This window comes from Tenrec ecaudatus, chromosome 8, assembly GCF_050624435.1.
Source record: "Tenrec ecaudatus isolate mTenEca1 chromosome 8, mTenEca1.hap1, whole genome shotgun sequence".
Lineage (NCBI taxonomy): Eukaryota > Metazoa > Chordata > Mammalia > Afrosoricida > Tenrecidae > Tenrec > Tenrec ecaudatus.
The window spans coordinates 162,217,283-162,229,087 of NC_134537.1; positions in this window are offsets into that span (position 1 = coordinate 162,217,283).

Here is an 11,805-nt window from a genome sequence, read left to right on the forward strand (position 1 = left end):
ATTCCGTGGGTTGTCTCTACAGTTTTTCAATCAGCAGTTTTAATTTTGATGAGTTTCATCTTACTATTTATTTTGTCTTTTGTTGCTCATGCTTTTGGTATTACATTTAAGAATTCATTTTCAAAGAAAGTCTTGAAGATTTATCCCTTTGTTTTCTTCTAACACTTTTATGCTTTGGGTTCGTATATTTAAGTCTATTAACTCACTGCCATCAAATTAATTCTGACTCATAGTGACCTACAGGCCTCTGTGGATTTCCAGGACTGTCCATCCTTACAGGAGTAGTAAGCCTCATTCTCTCGAATACCAGGTAGTGGTTTCGAATTACTGACCTTGTGGCTAGCAGCCCAATCTGTAACTTACTATGCCATCAGGGCTCCTTATCCCACACTAATACCACACTATTTTGACCACTATTTTGACCACCAAAGCCTTACAGTATCTTTGAAATCAGGAAATGTGAGTCCTTCTACTTCATTCTTCTTTTGCAATATTGCTTTCGCTGTCTGGGACCCTTCCCAAGCCATATGAAATTGAAGATTGGCTTTTCCATTTCTGTAAAAGAGACTGTTGACACTTTACTAGAGATTGTGTCATGTGTACATCACTCTGGGTAGTATTCGTATTTTAAAACTATTAAGTCTTCCAATCCATGACACAAGATGTCTTTCCATTTATTTACTCTTCTTTAATTTTGGTGTAAAGCAATGTTTTATAGTTTCAGAGTCCACATCTTTCATCTGTGGTTAAATTTTTTCTGTGTTGCTTGTTTTGTGTTTACAGATGTTATTGGAGATAGAATTGCTTTTCTTCATTTCCTTTTCACTGTTCTAGTATTTCATCTCTTCAATATAAGCAACGAAGGATCCCATTATGAAACACAGAGACACAAAACAAACAAGTAAACAAACTGAGGAAATCATGTATGCAGAGAGAAGAAAAGGGAATCTTTCTCATTAAAATCCTGGAAGGGAAACCAATTGTACCCATAAAACAAAAAGACAAAACAGGTGGCTTAGGAAAGGAATACTGAGGGGAAATTTTTTTGAAATTGAATTTTTGGTAGCAGATATGAAACACTTAGTAAACAGATTGGAAGATGAAGTTGAAGAAACTTCCAAGGACGTAGAGGGGAAAAAAAGATAAAATTAAGATTAATTGGGAGAAGGAAAAAGAAAGAAAATTAAAGGTATGGTATAGGAGGCCTAAAATTAAAGAAGAAGAAGAAGGAGAAACCCAGAAACAGCAGAGAGAGGAAATCACCAACAAAATAATTCAAGAAAAACTTCTCAAATTAAAGGTCAGGAGTGTGCAGAACTCCGGGGCCCACCACGCTGCAGCACCACGTACTAAAAATAGACCGATGGCCAACACCTTTCTTCTATAAAGGAGACTTGACTTTATTTCTCTGAAAAGCTGTCAACAGTCATTGCCTCCCATCCCGAGAAATATAGGAGAAAAGATGCTTCTAAGAGTTGGTCCTTGTATATATATGGATTGTGATAAGAGTTGTATGAGCCCCTAATAAAATGTTTAAAATATATATATATATATAAAAGTAATGACATTTTCCCACGAACTTTTTGATGTCCCCTCATGTTACCACATAAGGAAAGATTTAGGAATGAAGGATTTGTACAGTATTATGTTTATTGTACTGATGATTTCTTGGGTGTCATACATACATATATTAGAATTTATCAGATTGTAAAAAAAAAAAAAAAGGATTGGTCCTGGCTTTACTGGGTGAGAAAGCTCTGTCCCGGGGAATGATAGACAGAGCCCTCCCTCCGGTCAAGCCTGTGCTCTGTGCGCCTTCTCCACTCCTTCAGGCTTGTTTCCTCCTGAGCCCCTGAAGTCTCCTGAAGCTTTCCTTGAAACCAGGCTACAAATGTTCCCCGGAGGAAAGATCAGTGGAAAGGTTCCACAGAATGAGACAAGGGCGGGAAGTTCATGAGCGGTCAGAGCCCCCACGGACTAACTGCAGGAACATGGGCAGAAGGCACGTGGCAGAAAGCGTGCAGAGAGGCCAGAGTCTGGGCTGGTGGAGAAAGGGGCCTCAAAGGGCACTTGGGTAAAAGATCAGGAAACACCACAGCCCACAGTTAAGCACCCTATCGGTGGCCCAAACGCGGACGGAGCCTGCGGGCCTTGAAATCCCCTCTGCACACACAGAGTTGCTCTGAGTTGGAACCAATCGCTCCCATGGCAACGGACAACACAATCCCTCCCTGCTTTGGCCTTTTGAAAACCCCTAATCCGAGGGCAAACTCATCCACAGAGCAGTGCCTATCTGTGCTTCAAGGTGGGTCAGGCCATTCCTTCGTGTCTATTGTCTGGTCGGGTAGGAAAACATGAAGGCCAGGGTAAGCTATACCCCAAGCTCCGCCAGGATTGATCCACGCGCTCTGAGTCACTAGCAGGCTAATGGGAGAGGCTTGCAAGCCAGGGTGTGGGAGGAAAGCTCGGCTTATGTAACAGCATGATGAGCTGTCCCTGATATGATTACTATTCTCAGTAATTATTATTATTAGTTGACCGACTCAGATGGATCCCATTAACGAAGAATCCTTTTGCAATCAGGTTGGTCAGAGGGTGGCAGAGAGCTCTTCTGGTGGTGGCAAGGGGGATTGGTGGGGTTTGGGGGATATTGAGTAGTTTGTAAGGAGCTTGGGTGGCACAGAGATTAAAGCACTCTGCTGCTAACCAAAAGGTCCCCGGCGGGAAGCCAACAACTGATCCTTGGGAGGAATGTGTGGCAGCCTACTTCTATTAAGACTTACGGCCTGCGGGCAGTTCTCCCCTGGCTGCAGCCTGGACGAGGAACCTTCTTGCTGCCAAGGCGCAATCTGGATATTTATCACATTCTTCGACGGCCATACAGCATGCTCACTTAAACATTAGCCAGCTGTATTTGGTCAAATGGTTAACTAAGTCACCCCTAGTGTGATGATGGCTAAGGTGCTCTGGTGGCCTAGCGGTGACTTGTTGGGCCGCTCACTGCAAGGTTAGTAGTTCAAAGCCACCAGCCGCTCTGGGGGAGAGAGGGGACTTTCTACTCCCGTGAAGAGTTACTGTCCCGGAAATTCATCGGTCCTATCGCGTTGCTGTAGGTCAGAATAGGCCCAAAGGCAGTGAGAACGTGATGGCTGGGACGGCTTCTCTTAGGTGTGGCGCATGTTAGCTGGTATTGACGATCTCACGGCCTGGGGTCGGGGGATAGTGGTTCCCCATCCTTGGTCTATAGGATCAAGAGTCTGAACAGATCCCATGGCAGTGGGTGTCATTTTGCTTTGGGGTGATCCCCCTGACTCTTAGATTTTGACCCACACAACTAACTGTGTGAAGAAAGCAAGGCATCGCTTCCTCCCTTTATAAGTGAGGCCTCTGAGGCTCAGAGCAGCCAAGCGACTTGTCCAAGCTCACACAGCAGAAAAAGAGCCGAGCCGGGGCCAGGCTGGTAACGGGACCTTCATTTCAGACCTTGTTCTACCACCTCAGCCCCGGTGCAGAGATTGTCTTGTCAAGAGGCACGATCCTGCCCCTGGGTGCCGGAAGGAGTAGGGATTTTAGATTAGGACTGCACTGGGTGCTGGCATCCCAATGGGCCATTCTTTAAGGGGAGGTAGTGAGGGGTGGCAGTGAGGGGTGGGCCTGGCTCCTCAGCTATGCAGAGCCTGTAAGGCTCAACATCTCCTGACCATCCCCCAAGCTCAGCAGGTCATTGTTTGAAGTAGCACTATCAGCTCCTGCTGCATCCTCACGATTGCTCCTGTGCCTGAGCCCATTGTTGCAGCCCCTGTGTCCCTCCACCTCCTTGAGGGCTTCCTCCTTGTCACTGCCCCTCTGATTTACCAAGCAGGATGCCCTTCTCCGGGGACTGCTCTCTTCCTGACCACACGTCCAAAGTAGGTAAGATGAAGAGAGGCCAATCAAAACAACAGTGATATAGGCACTAAGATCACACAGCAATACCAGCATGGATACCCAAATTCCAAAATGTCAAATCTCTAAGTTGCTTAATATCAAAGTTCAAAAAGACAGAAAACAACAAATGCCAGTGAGGGCGAAGAGAAACCCTCGTGTACTGCTGGTGGAAGCATAAAATAGTGCAACCCCTATGGAATATACTATAGTACTTCCTTAAAAATCAGAGATAGAAACACAATATGATGTGCAACCCCTTATTAAGTGTGTAGCCTAGAAAAAGAGAAGCCAATACACAAACAGCTATATGCACATCCATGTTCACCGCAGCGTTATTCACAATAACCAAAAGATGAAACGTGCCCAGCAATATACAAATGGATACATAAACTACGCTATGTCCCACAATGGAATAGTATGTCTCCTTAAAGAATATGATGAATCTGTGAAGTGTCTCATTACAGACTGAGATAGTTAAAGTTGATTGTGCCACCCTGGCTGACAAATGCATGGGGTTAATTGAAGGGCAGAGGGATAAATGGCTCGGTGAACCTTGCCTTTCTAGTTCTTGGTCTCTTACTTTCTGATGGTTGGACCAGGGTGCAGTTGCCTTAGCCAGTTCCCTGATTCAGCTGGCAAGGCTTACTTCCTGCAAGACATCCCTGAGGAGAAGCCATATGGACCTACCCCAATGCAGTCCTGGGTGCTGGAGCACCCGTGTGGAGACCCCTGCCAGCACTGAGAAGCTTACACGCTCACTGACTCGGCTTTCCTCCTGCAGTCGGCATCATTGCCTGAGGACTTTGTGGATTGGTTTCAGACATATGGGTTAATGTTGGATTTATGGGCTTGGACAGCACTGGGTGGGGGTGCTTTTTTATGATTTTACATTTTATTAGGGGCTCATACAACTCTTATCACAATCCATACATATACATATATCAATTGTATAAAGCATATCCGTACATTCTTTGCCCTAATCATTTTCAAAGCATTTGCTCTCCACTTAAGCCCTTTGTATCAGGTCCTCTTTTTTTTCCCCTCCCTCCCCGCTCCCCTCTCCCTCACGAGCCCTTGGTAATTTATACATTGTTATTTTGTCATATCTTGCCCTATCCGGAGTCTCCCTTCCCCCCTTCTCTGCCGTCTGTCTCCCAGGGAGGAGGTCACATGTGGATCCTTATCATCAGTTCCCCCTTTCCAACCCACTCACCCTCCACTCGCCCAGCATCGCCCCTCACACGTGGGGGTGCTTTCTTAATGTACACTTACCCTTTATATAAAACTCTCTCTTATACATATGAGTTTCTGTGGATTTGTTTCCCTAATCTACCCAGACTAACACACATATCAACAGGTAAATCTAGAATACATGATGCTGAGTGAAATAAGGCCATCACAAAAGGACAATCTATGAGACCACACCTTCAAAAAGTCAAGAAAAGGTCATGTCTATAAAAAGGCACAAAAAAAAAAGGTTTATACACAGAAAAACCATTGTTTAAGCTAGGCGATAAAGGAGGGTAAATCACTAACTAGAGGGTAAGCAGGTATAAAGTCGGTTGAAGGGAAAGCTACCGTCAACACAGACAGGGTCCGTGCAGTATGGCCAAGGCAAAGGAAGACACTGGGTGACTCCAAAGAGTTAAAGGCCACGAAGCTAAATATCATTACATATCAAATCCTGCAACAACAATAAAAGCAATCATCTATAAGTGGGTACAAAGGTACGCAGACTAAACAGAGTGGGAAGATGAATGGTGTACTCCCATGAATATGCATTAGTTTGACACAGAGCAAGTTGTATGTGCTATTAATACAAATATAATAGAGCACACAAGGAGCACTTATGAACACTTCTCTGCCAACCAGTGGAGAGGTCTGTGGGGCCGGCCCCAATCCCAACTACGTGGACACCGGCCCCTCCCCCACAGAAGAATTTACTTCAGAGGACAGCACTGAAGCTACAGCTCAGGGAGAGGAACATGTCTGATCAGAGCACACAGGAGCAAATGAAGGGGGAGGAAGAGAGAGTGGAGCACATCCTGGCCCACCAAGCCGTGAGGACGATATCCCTGCTCAGAGCAGCCAATGCACAGTGAGGACGATATGGTCGGCCCCACTACTAGACACGACATTCTTCACTGACCCATAGCCCTACTCGAGACAGCACTGGAAACACAGTGTGGGAATTGCGCCTGATCTGACCCCACCACATGGAGGCAAAACACTAAGGGCGTGCAACAGAACAGCAAGGGGAGCAGAGCAAGGAAGTCCTCAGGGAATTATGAAAAACAGACTCTGTGGCCAGGGTGTGGGACCCCGTTAGACTCAACTGGCAAACACTCCTAAAGGTCAACCAACAGACCTTGAACTATTTACAGGCTTTTCTGTTCTTTCTTTTATTTTGTCCTTGGTTTGTTGTTGTTGTTGCTTTGTTTTCTTTTGCTCTGTCTTTTTTGGGTACATATTATTATCTCTGCAGTTCTATCTAGATAAGATAGGCAGGATAAACAATCTGGAGGAGAAAATAATGGGACCAATGGTTCTGGGGGAACATAGGAAAGGGGGAAGTTGGGGAAAGGAAGTGGCTGTTGACAAACCCAGGGACAAGGGATCCAAAATTGATTGCAAGGAGGGTGTAGGAGGCTTGGTAGGGCGTGATCAAGGGCAATGTAACCAAGAGGAATTACTGAAACCCAAATGAAGGTTGAGCATGATAGTGGGACAAGAGGAAAGGAAAAGGAAAAAAGGAAAGAGCTAGGAGACAAAGGGCATTTATAGAGGTCTAAATATAGGCATGTGCATATGTAAATATATTTATATGTGATGATGGGGAAATAGATCTATGTACATATATTTATAAGTTTAGTATTAAGGTAGCAGATGGACATTGGGTCTCCACTCAAGTCCTTACTCAATTAAAGAACACTTTGTTCTATTTAACTGGCATTCCATGATGCTCACCCTCCCGACACAATCGCTGAAGACAAAGGGGGTGCCTAAGCCAATGTGGTGAAGAAAGCTGATGGTGCCCTGCTATCAAAGGATATAGCATCTGGGGTCTTAAAGGCTTGAAGATAAACAAGCAGCCATCTAGTTGAGAAACAACAAAGCCCACATGGAAGAAGCACACCAGGCTGTGTGATCACGAGGTGTCAATGGGATCAGGTATCAGGCATCAAAGAACAAAAAATCATATCGTTGTGAATGACGGGGAGTGGGGACCCAAAGGCCATCTATAGAAACTGGACATCTCCTAACAGAAGGGTTGTGGGGAGGAGACAAGCCAGTCAGGGTGCAGCATAGCACCGATGAAACATACAACTTTCCTCTAGTTCTTTAATGCTTCTTCCCCCTGCCACCCACTATCATGATCCCAATTCTACCTTACAAATCCAACTAGACCAGAGGATGCACACTGTACTGATAGGAACTGGAAACACAGAGAACCCAGGACAGATGAACCCCTCAGGGGCAATCATGAGAGTAGCAATACCAGCAGGGGAAGGGGAAGGTGGGCTAGAAAGGGGGAGCTGATCACAATCATCTACATATAAACCCTTCTCTGGGGGACGGACAACAGAAAAGTGGGCGAAGGGAGACATCGGACAGTGTAAGACATGACAAAATAATAATAATTTATAAATTATCAAGGGTTTGGGAAGGAGGGGGTGGGGAGGGAGGGGGAAATGAGGAGCTGCTACCAAGGGCTCAAGTAGAAAGCAAATGTTATGAGAATGATGAGGGCAACAAATGTACAATGCGCTTGATACAATGGATGGATGGATGGATTGTGATAAGAGTTGTAGAAGCCCCCAATAAAATGGTTTAAAAAAATAACTTCTCCGCCATAACCAAACACATTCTGGAAATGAGCTGCTGACCCAGGGAATTCTGGAGTTCTCTTGGGAGAACTCAAGTTCAGTGATTACACATAGTCCACACAGACAATACTTCACTTTCTATTGTGCCGAGTGTTGACCTGGGTCTCGAAAGATTGTGAGCAGCTGTCTACAGCGCAATGACCAGTGTCTGCCTGCCCAGAGGCAAGAAGAGTGTAGAAAAGCAAAGACACGTGATAGAAATTGACCCGGCTCCCATGACCCTGCATCACAAGAACGAAAGAGTGCCGGTTACCACTGTCGAGTGTGCTGACGTGGGTCGCAGCAGAAGGTCTGATGGAGACTTGTGAAACCCCTACACTAGGACCCTTAGGCACCCGCCAAGCTTGAAACTGAACTCAGCCCCATGGCTCAACTTTCAGCCAAAGGATAGGCATAGAGGTGATTGAAAATACCACAGCTTGGTCCAGGTGTGCCTTAGTCTTCCTCGTGCCAGCCTGGCCCTTCGACACTTTAAATGAGTCTGTCCAGCAGGTTTTCTCAATGCGGTACGTAGTTATGGTGTTGGTGAAAATAGTGACAGTACATGGCCTTCCAGAAGGACAAACAAATCTGTCTTGGAAGAAGCACAGCCAGGACTAGGTCTCACGGACGTTGGGCCAGTTCATGTCAGGAGAGACTAGTCCCTGGAAAAGCACAGCATGCTGGGTAAGGGCAAAGGTCAGCAAGAAAGAGGAGGGCACTCGACAAGATGGACTGGCGCTGTGGTTGCCACAATGGGCCAAGCCTAACAGGTGCGGGGAGGGCAAAGGACCAGGTAGTCTTTGCTTCTGTTGTGAGAGGGCACTTTCCAAGAGCAATGCGGGATATTATGAGTTTTCATGTCGACTTGGATGTTTCTTTTGTAAAGGCTTGAGCTCACCGTACATTGGTTTGCAACTTTTTCCATTTATTTGTCTCATGATTCTCTTCTCATGACATTAGTCTTTAAAAATATTATTTTAAAAATGGTACAGTAGTCCATCAAAAACAAGCAACATTTTTGCTTGATGTACATCTTTGAAAAACCATAGAAATGAATCAAAATTACAAAGAATGTGCATGTAAAATTTTCCAAACATGGATGGAAGTGTCGTCTTGAAAAACATGGTGAAGACAATTTAAAGGTGGGGGGGGGGGACACATGCACACACAGAGGCACACAGCACTTGAACTTGAAAGGCATTTGACAAATATTCAGTGTTCTTTCTTAAAATAAAACAAAAACCTCTAGTAATGGATTATGGGAGCTATTTAAAAATAAAGACTATTTACTAATGGCCAACTGAGACTATTTTTCCTAAGTGTTGAAACACTAAAGCCATGTTTATTGAATTCAGGAACTAAGCAAGGATCATCTTACCACAATTACGACTGAACATTGGTTTGGAGATTCCAGCACATGTAATTAGACCAACAACATTAACACTGGCATCGACTTGGGGATATAGCAATAGATTTGTCTCTTGCTGATGACAGGGCCACATTCCCAAAGAGCCTGCTGACAACTTCTGGATTGGCAGGTAATCCAGCAGGTTTGGGCTTAAGGCCAAAGAACAGCAGGTCAAAGAGTCAGATGCAGGACCCAGGCCTTGCAAAAAGCAAGCGAGCTTTCCCACTTCATCCACTTATATTGGAATCAGGCTGCATCTCTGAGTGAACTTCCTTCCCAGTAATTATCTGCTCAGAGCAGACCTCATCACGGAGGTGATTACCTTATGTTAGATCTTGTTGTGTGGTTGTTAGGTGTCATCCAGGTGGTTAGGCCCCATAACATCCTATGGACAACAGAACACAACACTGCCCGGTCCTGTGCCATCCTCACAATTGTTCCTACGCTTGAACCCGTCACTGCAGCCACTGTATCAACCCATCTGCTGGAGGACCTTTCCTCCTTCACTGCCCCTCCACTTTACCAGGCATGATGTCCTTCTCCGGGGATGGTCTCCCTGACAACATAGCCAAAGTACGTCACATGAAGTCTTGCCATCCTCGCCTCTGAGGAGCACCCTGGCCTTTCTTCTTTGGAGACAGATGGGTTTGTCCTTCTACTAACAGGCTCACCTGGACTTCCTTCCATGGCAGCAAAAACGTTTCCAGCCCAAGAGCAGAAGCTACAAAGCCTCTTGAAAAATAGGTGCAAAACACACTATGTTCTCCATGTTAATAGCAATTAAAATGCATCTTATTTTCATTTTGTTTGTTTTTAAATCATTTAATTGGATGTTCTTACAGATATCATAACATTCCATAGTTCAATCACATCAAGTAGTGTTGTACAATTGCTACCACAATCAGTTTCAAAATCTTTTCTTTCTTTTTGAATTCCTTGATATCTGATCCTCTCTTTTTTAATTAAATACTTTTATTAGGGACTCTTATATCTCTTATCACAATCCACACAATCATCCAGTGTGTCAAGCACATTTGCACATATGCTGCCATTATCATTTTCAAAGCATTCTCTTCCCACTTGAGCCCCTGTTATCAGCTCCCCATTTCTTCCCCCTGCCTCTCCCACCCACCATCCCTCATGAACCTTGATAAATTTTAGATTATTATTTTCATATCTTACATTGTCCTCTGTCACCCTTCACCCACTTTTCTGTTGTTCATCCAAAAACAAAAATGCATCTTAATGGTCAAATGCATTTTTAATGATGAAATGCATTTTAATGGTCAAGGCAAGTAATACTGTGAATTATTGACAGTGGCTCTTTTAGCCACACCCTTTGTTACTCCCACCAAGCAACCTTGTGTCCCCTGAGGGGCTTGGATAAGAAGGCGGGGGGGGGGGGGATGCTGATTGGATTATATGTTTCAGCTGTCAGTGATTCGGAACAGAGTTCATTGTCATCCTGCTAGGAATAAAATCAGCCCCCTCCGAAGTCTCAGAAGCATTTCACTACCAGCCAGAGGAAAGAGTGGGGAGTGGAGTATGTCTTCCGGTCCCCAAGATCCCTGCACAGAGAATCTCCTTGATCCAGGCAACAGCTCTGACTCCAAATAAGTGGCAGAGGAATGGTAGCAGGAGAACCTGGAGCTGGAGCATGTGACGGAGCAATGGTTTCCCAGCCCACAGAGCAAGTGAAACTGAGAGCTTCACAGCAGCAGGAGATTGGCTTATGGAGTAGGGAGCCTCGGTGTTCTCAACTGGGAGAAGTGGGTTTGCTGACTCACGGAGTCGGAGGAAAGGCTTATGGCAGAGTGGTATGCCCTTTGGAGTTTTACTGGCAGCCCTAGGAGAGCTTTAGAACACTTCTCGAGCAAAGCAGAGACCAGGCTGAGAGGCTGAGCGCCAGATGGAGGCCTGCCTGCTGGCATGACAGACTCAACAACTAACCTGAGCAGTTCTTATCTGAGTTATAACCTGTCAGTGTCCTTAATGAGCCCCATAGTCGTGAGCATCATCCGTGCATTCCACGTGGTCATTGCAATAAATTATCGAACCCAGCCGAGTGGTCAAGAGCTGTGGAAGGGACTGTTGGTGCCAGCCAAGGCTAAAAGAGGTGGAATAGAGGTATGTCTGACCTCAACCGTGGGTCATGCTGACAGAGAAGATCCGACACTACCCTCACACCATTTCTTTCTTCAGCAAGTCCCAAGTCTGGTCCAGATTGCAGGAGTGAAGAAAGAGACTTACAACTCCTCCGTCCTCCAACAGGCAGAGTGGATGACATGCCAGCTCTCTCCTCCATGCGACCCAAGTGGGAGACGGTGCATTGCTGGGTTACCTTGAAACAACGAGGTGCCTCCAGTGAGGCTAACCTGATAGGGCTTGAGGCCCTAGAACTACTGACCGCAATGGGTTTCATTCAAAAATACGCATACCAACCTTAAAGACAGTGTGCTTGGGCCACGTGCGAAGGAGTCTGGTGGCTGTTGTTGTTAACCCTTGTTCTGTCTCTCACCAACTGGGGACTGAGTTCTAGTGCCGGGAGAAGCGACTTGGCATTTCTCTGCTTGTAAACAAATTCGATTATTTCTTTTTAAA